The sequence below is a fragment of the Caloenas nicobarica genome, chromosome 16, assembly GCF_036013445.1.
Source record: "Caloenas nicobarica isolate bCalNic1 chromosome 16, bCalNic1.hap1, whole genome shotgun sequence".
NCBI classification, from domain to species: domain Eukaryota; kingdom Metazoa; phylum Chordata; class Aves; order Columbiformes; family Columbidae; genus Caloenas; species Caloenas nicobarica.
Genome location: NC_088260.1, coordinates 7,424,969 through 7,437,841, shown reverse-complemented (window position 1 = coordinate 7,437,841; position 12,873 = coordinate 7,424,969). Strand labels below are relative to the sequence as shown.

Here is a 12,873-nt window from a genome sequence, read left to right as displayed (position 1 = left end):
GGTGACCTTTGTCAAGTGGAACAAATGATTGCTATGTTTGCTAGAATTGTATTAGTGCTGGATGCTTCTGGTCCAGCCCGAGCAAATGAAATTTAGAAGTCTGGCTGTCTATCAGCAAACTTTGCCTTTTGATTGAGCCTACAAATGCTGTAGCATAGACCCTCCAGGCAGAAATTTGAGACCCTGCTGCATTTGATGCCAGGTCCTTTAATAGTTTCAGAAAGTGATTTTACTTGCAATAGAAAAGCATGATGAAAACAGGCAAAATCCTGAATAATGTGTTAAAATCAATTCCTGTGTGCCACATTGCTGCGTAGCATGTCCTTTGGTGGACACAGTAGTTATCTGAACAACCCGAGGAAGAGGGTGTCATCCAGATGCTGCACACGGGCTGCATCTCTGTGTGTTCCAGCTCAGGAATGACAAAGCGTAGCTATCAGCTATTTAAGCTTAGCCCAGCTCTCAGTGGACAAAGAGCCAAAACTAGGCAAGAAACTCCCCCAAAAAAGAAAAGCCAAAATTTGCAACTTCTCTTCATCTTTTTTGGTGTGAATTACCTATAAGAGCTAAAGACGATACTGATGATGCAGAGACTCATTTGTGATTCTGACCCTGACCACTGAAACGCTGCTAAGTTTACTGCGGAAGTGCCCTTGGTAACTTTGAGCTCAAGGACGTACGAGATTTCTTCCTGGCAGCATTCAGTGGCCAGTCTCAGGTGATGCCCCCACCTTTCCATGTTCAGCACTCTGCTTTATACGAAGGACAAGCTTAGCTGGTTGTCAGTAGTCCTTCTGAGGCAGGGATTTGTACTGTGGACTGACTGAAAATCACACCAGAGGGAATGAAGGTGGAAGAATTGCCTCCCTTGAGGCCATTCCTGAAACAAAATAATACCCCTACTGTCTTCAGTACGTCTGTTATACTGTAGCACCATGGAAAACAGACTTACTGTTTTCTTGTAACACTTTTTGCCATCTGCTTTACTAATTTTCCTTTCTGTTCTCTATTTTTTCCTTGATGCTCCCTCTTCTACAGTCAGTATCTCCCTCTGTTTTTGCTTATTATTCCTTTACACACTTAATCCAAGGCAGTCAGCTCAGCGCTGGCATAGAAAGTGCAAAGCAATCTGGCATCTTCCACGCTGTAATTTTTTTTTTTCCCCGTGAAGAATATAGGTTTCCTTTTCAGGAAGATTAATCTGTTTGGAAGATATTTTTCACGTCTTCAGGGGAATGCACTGTACTGTTTCTGCTGCAAGCCTATCTCAACCACTTCAAGAAGTTGCAGTGAGTACGTTAGAGCTGAGTGGCAGTTGTCAGTCACTGGTTATACATCTTTAATGTTTATTTTAGGCAGGCTGAACTGCCTGATACAGCTTTCTGGGATGTAGCAAGAGGCAGTGCAGCATTTTCATTTAATTGCTTGTGGAGATAGCTGCGGGATTGTGGTGTCAGAAAATATTGCTAAATCTCAGGGGATTTCTTGGCATTGTGTTGCCACAATAGTTGTCACAGTGGCTTAGTACAGCCACAGAATATATGTACAATTGTTTATGCAGCCTGAAAATGTACTGCAATAATAAAATACTGTATTTACATATCTGCGACTTGCATTCTATTCTTCTAATGCTGGTTTTTTCCTTTGCTGTATTGTTTAAATGCATGTTCTCGTATTTGAGATTAAGGATGTTAAGAAGAGTTGTATGCTGTCAGTCTGGTCACATTTTGCAACCAGTCTTAAATATGATCCTGCTCATGGGGTTGTGTCTCTCAGCTGTCTTTGTTACTCAGGCATTTCAGTTTTGTAAATCCATATTTATAAGGAATTTGTTCCACAGTAGAACTGCCATTGCATTGTTAATACCAAGATGACAAGTGGCCAGAAAATGAGGTGTCGAGCAAGCATTAAGGTTTTTTTGAGGTTTTTTTGACTGTCCTGAAGCCCAGCCAGTCCATGGTGTGGAGCGTTTGCAAAGTGAGGTTAACGCAGCGCAGAGCTGCTGCTGAATTACAGGAAAGCAGTTACTTGAGACAAAAATGAGATTGCTGTGTCTCTGTCCCTCCCCTAGCAGGTCAAAAGCTAGCCTTGTTTGGGAATGTAAAGGTATCTGCTTTTCTCTGCATCATAGTTGACATCTCCTTGTTCAGCGTTATGGTCACTATATGCAAAACTTGAGCTTATAGCAGGAGCGGGTTTTTCCAGTAGAAATCATCTTAGTTGTGCGACTGTGAAAAATGCTTTATCTGTATTGTGTTTTTGAAGATCCTTTTCTCACACTATAATCTTTGTGTCTATTCCTCTTGTCTCCTGTGAGATGTTTCAGTTCAAGCATTATGATTAAGTCAGAAGGGCATTCACCCTGTGAACAAGATGAAGAATGCTCTGATTGCCTTCTTACCTGCATCTGTGGGATTAGACCATGAGCTCCTTAGCTGGAAGCATCCCTGACAGGTTGCTCATGTGCACTGTCATTCTGGCCCAAGCAGCGTTGCTCACATAAGTAAAAAACCTCAATGTGATCTTGCAATGCTACTTAGCAAAGTCATAGGCGCATTAGTCGTGGTAGAGGATTACTGGAGGAGCTTTCCTGATGCTTCTTTGTGCTTTTACTATTTCCATTTGTCATGGCCTTGGTGCCTCTCACTTCTGGTGTTTTTTTGTTTTCTTTTGGGTTTTTTTAGTAGGAGCTTTGTCTCTCTGTTATGGTACATTCATTGCTTTTTCTCACGGAACTTAAACTGGAGAGAGATTTTTAGTATGTCCTGCAGGATGTATCTGAAATCCAAGCTAATCAAACTAATCTGATAAAATGGGTTTTAGAATTAATCTAACACCAATCTGTTGCTCTGTAAAAAGCATACATAAGCAGTATTTATTGTCTGTAGCCACAAGAGGGGCAAAAAAAAAGGCCCACATGTAGGATGACTGCATTCAGCTACTGCAGCAGTAAAGAATTTCCTAACAACACTGAATGTGATAATCACAGTCCAGTACGTTAGACTAAACTTGCTAATAAATGTTTGTGTACAAACCCAGCCTCCCTGAGAAAGTAGAGATTGAGCTGAAAATCGTCTCTGGAAGCCTGGAGGACTTTTAAGTTGAATGGGGAGAAGAGGAAGAAAAATATGATTTTCAGGCTGTAATGAAAGATGGTTTTGGAGGACACGTGCATGTGCAAGGAGCCTGAGGGAGGAAATGGAAGATAGAAAATTCACTGTCTTTGAACACTGACAAATCACCCGGCTGTATTTAATGATCTGACAGCATCTTCTCACTGGCTGCATCAGCATCAGGGCTATTCATCACTTGTATAGATTCAAAGCTTTAGGTAACACAACTTTTCTATCAACACATGGGTTTTCATGCCTGGTGAGCTGAAGAACAGCTTCGTATGGTTACTTCAGCAGGGGAAGCACACAAACAAGCAGGTTGTACTCTATTTCAGATTATGTGATTTATGTCTCAGAAGCATTTTTATCTGCCACAGCCATTTGAAACTTGAGACGTTCATTCTAGAAACTTATCTTGCTATTCATCGTCAAAGTTTTCTTCTGATAAAAGTATTTGTGTCTTCACAACCCTCTTTAGTGAGACTGTCTGAAAGTAATAAAACATACAAAGGAAGAGATTTTCATAGAGGTAGCATTTGTTACTGGGAAGTAGCTATGTCATCACACTTGTTGGGAGGCAGCTGTATACAGCTGCTGGATGGAGCTGATTTTTAGAAAGCTATTTTATAATAAGTGTATTCATCACACCGATCCACTGAGGCGCCTTAATGCTGCTAAAATTAATGGGTATACTCTAACATCAGCAACCATATTGAAATAAGAAAAGATGATATTTTGGGTTTGGATTTCTTTGTATTTAAAATGTTTTGTGTGAAGGTGGTTTTGATGGTTTTTGTGATGATGGTAGTTACATTGGTCATTCACATGATTTGCCATTGGTGATAGCTTTTTGGACAAGGAAAGACCATCCAGTGCTTAGGCTGTTTAAGAAAATACTTGATGTATAAAGTGATGAGATTTTGTGGTCAACTAAAGAATGAGTGGAAAGAGGGAGAGCAGGACTGGAAGAGAGGGAATTCCATTTGCAGATAACAGAGGCCAAACCCTGCTTTTTATAGTATGGACTTTCTGTCACATTCCTCTAACACGATGACGGTGAGAAGACATTCAGAAGTGCGTTCTGATTTGACCATGCTTACGAGCTTTCTTGTTTTCACAAAGTCTATTTGCATATTTGAATTTCCCTAAGGGAGACCTTCTAAGCAGAGTTTAAATTTAACATTTGCCAGAATAAAGATGAACGTTGTGTAACTGCTCACAAAAACTACAGTTTATGCTCAAGTGCAAGTATCAAAGAGGACTTTGGCATAACTAACAGAGTATCCTATGCAAATATTCATAGTTGAGAAGGAATTAATCCCTTTCCAAAGGACCAGCACAGATCTTTCAATGGCACATAAGCCTGCTTTTGAGGGAGCAGGTGCCTAGCAAGCCCTGAGGATTCAGATTTCAAAACAATCTGTACTCTGCATTGACACATGCAAATATCTTAAAAGGAAATTTTCGAAATCCTATTCTTTTATAAATTTGCTATAAATTTTATATATTGTGAATTTAGCTGTAACTTACATGGCTGCAGAAATTCTGTAATAGCAGGATGTTGATCATTTCAGTCTGGAACTGGACAATATCAGCTTTAAGTTGGGCTAGAACAAAGCTGTAATTGATGGTTGGCCAGGTCTTTTTGCCAAGCTGCTAATTTTGATCATTCATAGCAAGAAACCCTTATTTTGTAAAAAACCTTTTGTTGGTGAAGACAGCAGACAGGTTCTATTCTGTCCTCAGAGAGGACGGCACAATGCCAGTGTCAGCAGCCAGCAATCCGAAGTGGTGTGTTTAATCACAAGATTAATTTTTCCTTTTATTGGCTTTTCCTTTCAATATCACCAAGCATGACATGTTGTAAAACAGTAACACTAGTTGAACAAGGCTTGGCTAGCGTCTCTGAGCCCCCTGGCTATGTTGATAGCAAAATGAACATTTGGCTTGATGTACAGCCAGTAGAGACTCCCAGGAAACCAAACCAGGAAAACACACTTGTCAATGAATGGGCCATGTGCCTGGTGAAGAATGAGGGAAGAGAAAGCAAGATGCACCTGGGTATAAGATCTATACTGGGGCTTGCATTCTTTTTTTTTTTCTTACACATTTCAAGCACCTGTAGTTTCAATAGCATGTCAAATACCTGAATTTTCAAGCTGTATACCCAATCCATTAATGGTCTGTGGTTATATTAGGATGTATATTGATTTTAGCCCTAGACTGGCCATATGCAAGTTAGCTTCTAAAAGGAGATGGTAGTAGATCCAGATCAAGTTAAAGATTTGTGTTTATCCTGCTGAATACACTGACCGTAAGAGGTTGTGCCTTGCATTGAATCATATAGGGAAAAAAACTTTTTTATCCTCAGAGTTTTCAGCAGTGACTGGGTGAGCATCCCCAGCATGCTATGGGATCATGCAGAAATCTGGTCATAGGCAGGAGTGCTCGTGGTGGAGAAAAAGACAGGCTAAGTCTGTCTGCTCCTGTGTCTGCAAACAACCATGTTACTCATCTTCATTCAAGGGACCTCTGTGGTCTTGGAATGGAAAGTTTAGGAGAGTTTGGTGTGAGTGCAAGAATGGCTGACTCCCTGCTTTGCAAAGAAGGATATGTGAGCTTTCAGATGTTTTAAAACTTAAATGAATATGCTCCCACCTTTCTACAGTCTATATTGTAACCTATGAATATTCTGGTCCTAATGGTCTGTGCTGCCAAAGACAGATGATAGAAGTTTACTGTATATACAGGAAGGTAAGTGTACTTTCAGGGTAATGTCTCTTTAAATTAAGGTTTCTGTTTGTGGATTTGACTTGTTTTACTGATATCTTCAACATAAAGGCACAGATTTGCACGTACCATTTTCAGCCAAAGCTGGGTTTTATTAGCTTCTCACAATCAACAGATAGGGCAAACAATAATCAGTTAATTTACTGTATGAATAATATAGCTGCTAAAAGATCAAGGACGTGCTACAGTCAGATACTCATGCTGGTTTGTCACAGCTGGGTTCCCTTGAAAGCAAAGGTGTCAGATCGCTGCCTTGACTTGTGCTTGTTCTTAATGCCCATTTTGCTGGAGCTGTTTCTGTCAATTCTTTCTTCTGCTAAGATCCTTCTGCAACAAAACAGGTCTGTGACTGATAATCTTGTGGAAAGATTTCAATAACTCAAAATTAAAAATCCAGAAATGGATCTCATGTGCTATGGTGTGCCTATTGAATGTCACTTTTTTCAGACACCATGTGGCAGCTCTGAAAGGAGCGGCCTAATTTGTGGTTTCAAGGATTAAATTTTTAAGCCCACATTTCCAACCTCATGCCTGTTCTCTCAAGGACCTGAGACTTCAGGGTGGGGGGATTAGGCATGGTTATGCATTTATGTAAATACAAATTATTGACTGGAAATTGAAGGAGAAGACTGCAAGCAAACAGCTGCCTTTGCCAATTTAGTATTTGTTGCAGAGTTAAACAAAATGCCTTATTGTTTAGAGCATTATTTGCCTTGGGCATTGGCTTAGACAGTCGTGTTGGCTGAAAATATTTTCCTAACTCCCTTTTCCACACAACAGAAGATTAAACAGGTAACAGCAACAATCTGATGTTTTAATCTCTCCTTGACATATGTTCCAAGCATCTACTTTGTTAACTAAATTATTTTTCTATTTCACAGCTGTGGCACTTTACTCCTACTTTATCATCACTGCCACTTATGCTCCATGGTGTTTCAATACACAGGCTACCTGGTGACCAAGAATTATGGCAGATGATGAAGAATCTTCCACAGTGTGAAAGGTGCTGAGCAGCTGACTAGTAGAGTTGCTTCAGTTATTGGCCTTAAAATACTTACGTGAACTGGCTAAATAGGCTTCTGCATCTGCATTGCAGATTTGCACTGATCTAGTAGATCAACGTTAGGCTTGGCTATGCTAATGCAGTTTTTCTATGGGACTGCAGTTAATTACGCGATGCGTGCTGGCAGCATCCACCTGTAAGGCTGGATCCGCTCTGTAGAAAGGAGATGCTTAAGGAGCAAAACATTTCAAGGTGGCTCTCACAGTCCAGCCTCCACGTGTGAGCGTATGATACAGGAAAGTTCATGGAGACAATTTAGCAACAACTGATTGACTAAAATGTGAAAGTGAGGAGGCTAAAAATTGAGGGGAAGGTAAACTGAGTCTGTGGAGTCACGCTGCAGTTTGACTAGATGTCAAGGCAAATATTGCTTGCACACAAAGCAAGGTGTGGTGTTACAAGCAGCTTTCAACACAAAAGCACATGACAAACAATATATTTCGCTACTCGAAAAAAAAGTGTTGGTTTGTTCAGCAAACAACTTTACTAGTTGAAAAAAAATAATGCCTGAACAAACCATGTCCTTTTCAATAAAGCTTTTCCAACAAGTCTCTCACATTTTTATCAGCCTGAAAAATCAACTTGACACAGTCACTGATTCCTAAAATTTTAGTTCAGATGGTAACTGCTGGACTCAAACTCGTTTAGGACCCACTAGCACAGCCACATGGGACTGGCATTGTCACCATTAACGTGGCTCTGCGAGGCAGCTGCACATCATTTACTCTGTCTCCTGAGTCACAGTTTAGGAACCTTTAATCCAAAACGAATGCTGTAAATCTTCCCCTGTGGACCCGGCAAAGTCATCCAAGCTGAAGACGATTGGGAAATTACAATAATTTGCAAGAAAGATGTTTCAGAGTGGTTCTGCTTTTCGTGACTTTCGTATTCCTCACTCGGTGAGGAGAAGCTGGAGGTTTAGCTCTCTTGCCGACGACTGCTCAGAGCCTGCGTGCAGAGTTTCCTTGGAGTTTCCTGAACGGAGTTGATATGTGTGCATCGTGGAGTGGTGGAAAAACAAGTCACGCGTTCCCTAGCCTGTCACCACAGGCTTTCTTCCGGTGTGAAGGGAGCTCAGCACTTTAAGTTTTTTTCTTTGTCGCTGGTTGTGCTGTCATAAGTGAGCAACACAAGATTATACGTAATTTGAACAATTCAGCGCCTGTGTGTTTGTGAAGGCGAGAGTTCGGAGTTGAGTCGAACACATAGGAAACAAAAATCCTGGTAGAAAGTGAATCTCTTTCTCCTTGCCGGCTCCTCCCGCTGCTGCCCAGCCAGCCTTTCTGCCAGCAGCGCACACCCAGCTCGGCTTTTCAGAAGGGCGCAGCTTTGTTGAGCTGGTTTAGCTGTCCCTCGCCCCACTGCGCCCGGCTCCTGCGGCGGGGAAGGAGCAGGTTCAGGGAGGGCGGTACGCACAGGGGCTCTGATGGAACACGCTCTCCAAACAGACTCTGCTCTTTTTAGGTCTCTTGAAAATTCTGGATTCTAACTCCTTCCTTGTCTTACTGGCCTGAATTGTGAAGAATTTAAAACATTTCCAGTTCAAGGCTGGGTTCTGCTGTCTTGGCATCTGTTACTCTTCAGAATGAGGATACTTATGTTTCCCTGCTGGCTGTGTTCACTGTATATTTAGCATAACCATATCATTGTCTCTAGCCTTCTTTTTTTTCCCAACATTCACAAAAAGTCCTTGAGGAACTAAAGCCACAGTTATGTGAATTCAAGAGAAGCACGGGATAGTAACGGAGCTGCTGTCAATCAATTACTAAAGACACAAGGCAGATGCATTTTCTCCTCCTGCACCATTAAGACAACTGATGTGGAGCTTCCGCTTTTCTTTTTATTAACCTTTTGAAGGCTATTTTCTGTATAGCCTTTACAAGCACGGAGATTTGCCATCCAGAAATACTATAAAGTCTTAAGTATTTATTAATTCAGCAAAGATGATTGCTTTTGTTTGTGGCTGGAAGGGATTCATTCAAACCACAACCTCCAGATGTCCCACGGACTGTGGTTTGCCTTGAGCTGTCATGGGGAGGGAGAAGGGAGAATATGATGCTTTAGAAAGTAAATACAGAGTTAAGGTGCCTGGGTGGGCAGCGTGCCATTTTGAGGGAAAAGGCAGAATCCAAACCACTCTTTTGTTTCATTACAAAAAATCTAAGCAGAGCACCGTGAAAAGCAAACAGATTTGTTAACTTGTCAATTGGTTGATCTGATGTTGTAAAAAAAAAAAACCCTGCTGGTATCAGTGTTTAATGTTGAACAGCAAGTGTTGAAGAGTTGATAAAATGTGTCACTCACAACTGAGGAACAAACACTATAAAAGGCTCTTTTCCTAACTAAAGTGGGAGGGCAGTTAATGTTAAAGGTGAGGTGTTCCCAGGGTAAAAAAAATTACTGAATTGTGAAATATATAGGCAAACTGGTGAAAAAAAATGACCCTTGATGAGGTCACTTACTCTAACTACTTGACTATACTTCTTCAGGTAAATAAAAGTCTTTTTTATGTCCAGTGGGTGAGTGAAAAAACATTTTTTGCAGGATTCAAATGTGCATCTTGGAATTAAGACATGAAAAAGGGACTTTTTTGGCTCTGAAAAAGTAATTGCTTTTCATATTCACCAAAGGGTACTTCAGGGATTTAACTTCCCAGAATATGGTTCATTTTTAGCATGTTATTGCCCTTTGGAGTCAGGAACAGTGTACTACATTTTGAGAAGTTATGAGTTTTACTTTCAAGTTTTCTTCAGAATATGAATAGTAAAAAAAAAAAAAATCCCTACCAAAACATTTGACATTGACATATGAGACCAGGAAGATTGGAGCTGTTTGTGTTATATAGCAAATGTATAAAACAGCTTCAGAAAAGGACTGTAGTGACTGGGATACTCTGATTTCTTTCTTTCTTTTTTTTTTTTTTTAATGTATTTCCCCACCCTCAGGTTAGAGGAGACAAAAGCAAAGTTCTAACTCTATGAGCTTTCTTTATGGCTCTGTGGCTGTTCTTCCCCTCACCATTGTCATAGACTCTATCTGCTGTTGAAGAGGAATGTAAAGGAAAGTAAGGTACCCCAGAATTTAAGATGTTTTCTAGTATAAGCCAAAACTAGTTTACTTGTGGCATATGATTTTCAGGAAATATTTGAGGGAAGAAGGGCAGGAGGGATAAGGGGTTCATTCAGAAAAACTGATCAGTAAATTATTTTCATTACACTGTGACGGCTGTTTAGCAAGAAAGAAATGTTCGTTTCTTTCTGAAAAGCAAAACGATGGTCCCTACTCTTTAAATTAAGGGGAAAAAAAGTGTGAATTATGAACTTCAGCAAAGCTCAGGAGCAACCGGGTATTTAAAAAGTACACATACTCATGCTAACTATTGCTATTGGAAGCAATGGTAGAACTCCACAGACAAAACATCCCTCAGTTCAGATCTCTATCCAAACCTCTTGCTTGAAAGTTTGGCCTGGAAATTTCTCAACAGTTAAATCATAAGATGCTTGACGCTTCTCATTCTGGTCCCAGCTGGGAATCTGGAAAGTGTAATGCTTAAGACAAATACTTTGATTCTTGGAAATGGGAACCAGTTTCATCAAGAAACTGGAGGTGGGGTATTTTTCTTTTTCTTTTTTTTTTCCTGAATTAGTTTGCCTGTTGCATATCGTTAGCAGATGGTGACACATACGCCATTTCCATAGTCTTCTATTTTGGTACAGGAGCTGCTAATCGTTCCATTTTGACTCGGGAATGTATTAAGGTAATTGTAATCCTGGTTTATGTTCCTGAATTATGGCAACAGATTTGGAAGATTTTTAGTTCATCAGGCCCAGAGCATAATTGTACCTGTTCTGATAACTTTGTGGTTCTTCCAAAAATACACCCCTTAAAATCACAAACCCATAGGCTTTTAGTGAATACTGAGGTGGTAATAGGGACAAAACAGCTGCCCTGGGTCCACTGCAGTATGTGAGCAAGCTACTCTTCTGTCTTTAAAAATGATGGAGTTTGGGGTAGATCAAATAATACACAAGTAAAATAATGACACTTCCCCCCGCCAGCGTGGGTGCTGGTGAGATCCCCGCCTTGCTGCACTTGAGAGTGGAACTGGCAAGAAACTAATCTGTGTACCCGGTTGAATCCCATTTCCCTGCCTCTGTAATTAAGATGCTATCATCTCTTAGGATGTTTTCTCAGCAAAGTAATTTTGTTTTCTATCAACCTGAATTAAATACCCGTGCACCAAAGCAGCCCCTCTTTTCAATGCAGAGGTTTAACAAGGGAACTTGCTCACTGATCCAGACCCGTGCCGGGCACCCTGACACCCAGGCTGGCCGGGACTAAGCCCAGACACCTGGGCTGTCTCTGCTTTTCCTCTGCTTTTCGTCTTTGTCCCTGCAGCTTGGAAAGGACATTATGTTACCCAATTCTATGCTAATCCAGTGAGGACATGATCGGAGGGTTCCGAGCTCATATTGAACGTTTCTTATGCATATTGGCCCATTGTTAATTTAAGTGGCACATACTTTAATGTAATAGATGCTGTCTTTTAGTTAAGTAATTTCTCCAGTAGCTGTAAAGGGATGGTATCTTGTGAAATTTAATTTCTTTCTACTGAAGCTCATGTGGAAAAGGAATATGTAAAACGTCAAATTAACTTTTCAACAATGGTAATATAGGCTGTATCTTTTCACTGGTGTCACCATCCCCCCCTTATAATATTTCTTTACCTGTTTCTCTCTCTCATCATGGCACACTTATAATGAGCTGCCTTGCTTCCAGTTCGCCACCGTCTTACGCATTCGAACACTGAATGTGTACTAGATGTGTTCTGCCAGTATGTGGCTGGGGAATACAGTGAGCAAAGTCTGTACAAATCCTTCTGTGCCAGTAGCTGGGATCACCACAACTGTGTCGGAATTAGGCTGCTTCTAGCTTGAACTTATTTTAAAAAGCAACTCTGTAGGAGCAGCCCACCTCACCTTTCTGCATTGCTGGTGGCTTCATGTGTGTGTTGACAAGGATGAGAACAACAGGGGAAACACTGGAGAACAGCCTTCAGTTGGGAAGGAGCTATTCTCTGCATTTTTTCCATCAGAGAGGAATGAGATCTGGCAAGTGCAATTCCATCTATCCAACAAAAACTTGGGTTACAGATTGCTGAGAGGTCTGGAAGATCGTGAGGGTCACTAGTGGTATAAACCCCAAATAAACTGTGTTCTTCATTACTCAAAGAAATGGGACTCGGGTGGACTCATGATGAGGGACTGTCTCTTTTTAGCACTGCTATAGTAGTTTCTGATGTTTACAAATTAGAAGCACAAGTTGGCATTCCACATAGCATCTTCAAAAATACTCAAAAAACCTCAGCTTGTGTAGCATGTGTTTCAGACACTGTGAAGTATCTTTCGACCTCCTTGGACACCACACTGGGCAGCTGGTCTGTGATTATTGCTGGAAATGGTGCACACGGGAGCACAAACTGAGGGCAGTGCAGCCACATGCATCGATAACTCAGCTTTGTTATGAGTTATTGGTTCATACACCATCTTTTGGAAGTAATTCTCCGATTTCCCATTTAGCAAGGTTTCTGCGGCTTGGTAATTCCCTTATGTGAATTTTGGAACTGGCTGGAAGTCATTCAGCTGTTGCACTACGGAGATGCTGGTGACCAGCCATGTGCAGACAGAACTGCAAAGGAATGTTACTTGGCAGCAGTTCCTTCTTTTTCTAACCAAATGGATTTAAAACTTTCAGTGTGACAGGGCAACTGGTGTCTCTCTTGCTGTGGTTATTTTGCAGTGACTCCTTACTGTCCTCTTCTGTTGTGACCCAAAGACCACCCATAGACGCAGCTCTCTGTTAGCTGCTGGAAAAAGCGGAGTTCAGCTCCAGCTGCTCAGCATAGTA

The 12,873-nt window shown here is 41.0% G+C and overlaps 1 protein-coding gene across 1 annotated transcript in view; it reads left to right on the top strand.

The window, feature by feature from the left end:
- The window catches only part of ZDHHC8 (zinc finger DHHC-type palmitoyltransferase 8), a 103,927-nt gene that overhangs the window by 58,450 nt on the left and 32,604 nt on the right, over positions 1–12,873 (top strand). The window lies entirely within an intron of this gene.